At 42.2% G+C, this 5,000-nt stretch overlaps 1 protein-coding gene across 1 annotated transcript in view; it reads right to left on the bottom strand.

Moving 5' to 3' along the window:
- LOC135570170 (intermembrane lipid transfer protein VPS13B-like) overlaps window positions 1-5,000 on the bottom strand; it is a gene marked incomplete at its 3' end in the record, with an annotated part of 140,404 nt that overhangs the window by 11,930 nt on the left and 123,474 nt on the right. The window lies entirely within an intron of this gene.

Genomic DNA, 5,000 nt, shown 5'->3' with positions numbered 1-5,000 from the left:
TCTGTCTGTGGTGACGACTCCACTACCTGGATCACTTCCTGTCTGTCTGTGGTGACAACTCCACTACCTGGATCACTTCCTGTCTGTCTGTGGTGACGACTCCACTACCTGGATCACTTCCTGTCTGTCTGTAAAGGTGTGTCATTCAGCTGTCTCTCCACTACCTGGATCACTTCCTGTCTGTCTGTGGTGACGACTCCACTAACTGGATAGGAAACAGGATGTAGTTCTCAGACTAGTGTTCCCGTTGTAACAACAGACTGCAATATGAAACAGGATGTAGTTCTCAGACTACTGTTCCCGTTGTAACAACAGACTGCAATAGGAAACAGGAAGTAGTTCTCAGACTAGTGTTCCCGTTGTAACAACAGACTGCAATATGAAACAGGAAGTAGCTCTCGAACCATCAAGCATCACAGACACAGTAGAAGGTCATCAGAGGTTAAGGGTTAACTCCAGATTAAATGGGGTCATTTATAGGTAAAGGTGTGTCATTCAGCTGTCTCTTGATAAGGTAAAGGTGTGTCATTCAGCTGTCTCTTGATAAGGTAAAGGTGTGTCATTCAGCTGTCTCTTGATAAGGTGTGTCATTCAGCTGTCTCTTGATAAGGTGTGTCATTCAGCTGTCTCTTGGTGTGTCATTCAGCTGTCTCTTGATAAGGTGTGTCATTCAGCTGTCTCTTGATAAGGTAAATGTGTGTCATTCAGCTGTCTCTTGATAAGGTAAAGGTGTGTCATTCAGCTGTCTCTTGATAAGGTAAAGGTGTGTCATTCAGCTGTCTCTTGATAAGGTGTGTCATTCAGCTGTCTCTTGATAAGGTGTGTCATTCAGCTGTCTCTTGATAAGGTGTGTCATTCAGCTGTCTCTTGATAAGGTAAAGGTGTGTCATTCAGCTGTCTCTTGATAAGGTAAAGGTGTGTCATTCAGCTGTCTCTTGATAAGGTAAAGGTGTGTCATTCAGCTGTCTCTTGATAAGGTAAAGGTGTGTCATTCAGCTGTCTCTTGATAAGGTGTGTCATTCAGCTGTCTCTTGATAAGGTGTGTCATTCAGCTGTCTCTTGATAAGGTGTGTCATTCAGCTGTCTCTTGATAAGGTAAATGTGTGTCATTCAGCTGTCTCTTGATAAGGTAAAGGTGTGTCATTCAGCTGTCTCTTGATAAGGTAAAGGTGTGTCATTCAGCTGTCTCTTGATAAGGTGTGTCATTCAGCTGTCTCTTGATAAGGTGTGTCATTCAGCTGTCTCTTGATAAGGTGTGTCATTCAGCTGTCTCTTGATAAGGTAAAGGTGTGTCATTCAGCTGTCTCTTGATAAGGTAAAGGTGTGTCATTCAGCTGTCTCTTGATAAGGTATGTCATTCAGCTGTCTCTTGATAAGGTAAAGGTGTGTCATTCAGCTGTCTCTTGATAAGGTAAAGGTGTGTCATTCAGCTGTCTCTTGATAAGGTGTGTCATTCAGCTGTCTCTTGATAAGGTGTGTCATTCAGCTGTCTCTTGATAAGGTGTGTCATTCAGCTGTCTCTTGATAAGGTAAAGGTGTGTCATTCAGCTGTCTCTTGATAAGGTAAATGTGTGTCATTCAGCTGTCTCTTGATAAGGTAAAGGTGTGTCATTCAGCTGTCTCTTGATAAGGTGTGTCATTCAGCTGTCTCTTGATAAGGTGTGTCATTCAGCTGTCTCTTGATAAGGTGTGTCATTCAGCTGTCTCTTGATAAGGTAAAGGTGTGTCATTCAGCTGTCTCTTGATAAGGTAAAGGTGTGTCATTCAGCTGTCTCTTGATAAGGTGTGTCATTCAGCTGTCTCTTGATAAGGTAAAGGTGTGTCATTCAGCTGTCTCTTGATAAGGTAAAGGTGTGTCATTCAGCTGTCTCTTGATAAGGTGTGTCATTCAGCTGTCTCTTGATAAGGTGTGTCATTCAGCTGTCTCTTGATAAGGTAAATGTGTGTTATTCAGCTGTCTCTTGATAAGGTAAAGGTGTGTCATTCAGCTGTATCTTGATAAGGTGTGTCATTCAGCTGTCTCTTGATAAGGTGTGTCATTCAGCTGTCTCTTGATAAGGTGTGTCATTCAGCTGTCCCTTGATAAGGTGTGTCATTCAGCTGTCCCTTGATAAGGTGTGTCATTCAGCTGTCTCTTGATAAGGTGTGTCATTCAGCTGTCTCTTGATAAGGTGTGTCATTCAGCTGTCTCTTGATAAGGTAAAGGTGTGTCATTCAGCTGTCTCTTGATAAGGTAAAGGTGTGTCATTCAGCTGTCTCTTGATAAGGTAAAGGTGTGTCATTCAGCTGTCTCTTGATAAGGTGTGTCATTCAGCTGTCCCTTGATAAGGTAAAGGTGTGTCATTCAGCTGTCTCTTGATAAGGTAAAGGTGTGTCATTCAGCTGTCTCTTGATAAGGTGTGTCATTCAGCTGTCTCTTGATAAGGTAAAGGTGTGTCATTCAGCTGTCTCTTAATAAGGTAAAGGTGTGTCATTCAGCTGTCTCTTGATAAGGTAAAGGTGTGTCATTCAGCTGTCTCTTGATAAGGTAAAGGTGTGTCATTCAGCTGTCTCTTGATAAGGTGTGTCATTCAGCTGTCCCTTGATAAGGTAAATGTGTGTCATTCAGCTGTCTCTTGATAAGGTAAAGGTGTGTCATTCAGCTGTCTCTTGATAAGGTGTGTCATTCAGCTGTCTCTTGATAAGGTAAAGGTGTGTCATTCAGCTGTCTCTTAATAAGGTAAAGGTGTGTCATTCAGCTGTCTCTTGATAAGGTGTGTCATTCAGCTGTCTCTTGATAAGGTGTGTCATTCAGCTGTCTCTTGATAAGGTGTGTCATTCAGCGGTCTCTTGATAAGGTAAAGGTGTGTCATTCAGCTGTCTCTTGATAAGGTGTGTCATTCAGCTGTCTCTTGATAAGGTGTGTCATTCAGCTGTCTCTTGATAAGGTGTGTCATTCAGCTGTCTCTTGATAAGGTGTGTCATTCAGCTGTCTCTTGATAAGGTGTGTCATTCAGCTGTCTCTTGATAAGGTAAAGGTGTGTCATTCAGCTGTCTCTTGATAAGGTAAAGGTGTGTCATTCAGCTGTCTCTTGATAAGGTAAAGGTGTGTCATTCAGCTGTCTCTTGATAAGGTAAAGGTGTGTCATTCAGCTGTCTCTTGATAAGGTGTGTCATTCAGCTGTCCCTTGATAAGGTAAAGGTGTGTCATTCAGCTGTCTCTTGATAAGGTAAAGGTGTGTCATTCAGCTGTCTCTTGATAAGGTAAAGGTGTGTCATTCAGCTGTCTCTTGATAAGGTAAAGGTGTGTCATTCAGCTGTCTCTTGATAAGGTAAAGGTGTGTCATTCAGCTGTCTCTTGATAAGGTAAAGGTGTGTCATTCAGCTGTCTCTTGATAAGGTAAAGGTGTGTCATTCAGCTGTCTCTTGATAAGGTGTGTCATTCAGCTGTCTCTTGATAAGGTAAAGGTGTGTCATTCAGCTGTCTCTTGATAAGGTAAAGGTGTGTCATTCAGCTGTCCCTTGATAAGGTAAAGGTGTGTCATTCAGCTGTCCCTTGATAAGGTAAAGGTGTGTCATTCAGCTGTCTCTTAATAAGGTGTGTCATTCAGCTGTCCCTTGATAAGGTACTTGATAAGGTAAAGGTGTGTCATTCAGCTGTCTCTTGATAAGGTGTGTCATTCAGCTGTCTCTTGATAAGGTAAAGGTGTGTCATTCAGCTGTCTCTTGATAAGGTGTGTCATTCAGCTGTCTCTTGATAAGGTAAAGGTGTGTCATTCAGCTGTCTCTTGATAAGGTAAAGGTGTGTCATTCAGCTGTCTCTTGATAAGGTGTGTCATTCAGCTGTTTCTTGATAAGGTGTGTCATTCAGCTGTATCTTGATAAGGTAAAGGTGTGTCATTCAGCCGTCCCTTGATAAGGTAAAGGTGTGTCATTCAGCTGTCTCTTGATAAGGTAAAGGTGTGTCATTCAGCTGTCTCTTGATAAGGTGTGTCATTCAGCTGTCTCTTGATAAGGTAAAGGTGTGTCATTCAGCTGTCTCTTGATAAGGTAAAGGTGTGTCATTCAGCTGTCTCTTGATAAGGTAAAGGTGTGTCATTCAGCTGTCTCTTGATAAGGTAAAGGTGTGTCATTCAGCTGTCTCTTGATAAGGTAAAGGTGTGTCATTCAGCTGTCTCTTGATAAGGTGTCATTCAGCTGTCTCTTAAAGGTGTGTCATTCAGCTGTCTCTTGATAAGGTGTGTCATTCAGCTGTCTCTTGATAAGGTAAAGGTGTGTCATTCAGCTGTCTCTTGATAAGGTAAAGGTGTGTCATTCAGCTGTCTCTTGATAAGGTAAAGGTGTGTCATTCAGCTGTCTCTTGATAAGGTGTGTCATTCAGCTGTCTCTTGATAAGGTAAAGGTGTGTCATTCAGCTGTCTCTTGATAAGGTAAAGGTGTGTCATTCAGCTGTCTCTTGATAGGGTAAAGGTGTGTCATTCAGCTGCTAGTGAATGAGTGGTGACTAAAGAGTTAAATGGACCCAGTCACAACAGGAAGTGATGGGTAGGGAGCTCAGACAACGTCCTGTGATGTCGAGGACCTGTTTCTGCACCCATATAGAGTTACTGAATACCAGTATGGATCAAACCGATAGTGGAGGTGTAGACTAGTGTTCAGCTGCTAGTTAGTTAGTTAGTTAGTTAGTTAGTTAGAGGTTTAGACTAACACAGTAAACCGATAGTGGAGGTGTAGACTAGTGTTAACCTGCTAGTTAGTTAGTTAGAGGGGTTTAGACTAACACAGTAAACCGATAGTGAAGGTGTAGACTAGTGTTCAGCTGCTAGTTAGTTAGTTAGAGGGGTTTAGACTAACACAGTAAACCGATAGTGAAGGTGTAGACTAGTGTTCAGCTGCTAGTTAGTTAGAGGGGTTTAGACTAACACAGTAAACTGATAGTGAAGGTGTAGACTAGTATTAACCTGCTAGTTAGTTCGTTAGAGAGGTTTAGACTAACACAGTAAACTGATAGTGAAGGTGTA

This window comes from Oncorhynchus nerka, unplaced genomic scaffold, assembly GCF_034236695.1.
Source record: "Oncorhynchus nerka isolate Pitt River unplaced genomic scaffold, Oner_Uvic_2.0 unplaced_scaffold_1069, whole genome shotgun sequence".
NCBI lineage: Eukaryota > Metazoa > Chordata > Actinopteri > Salmoniformes > Salmonidae > Oncorhynchus > Oncorhynchus nerka.
The sequence above is the reverse complement of the archived record's forward strand: the minus strand, read 5'-3'. Positions and strand labels throughout refer to the sequence as shown.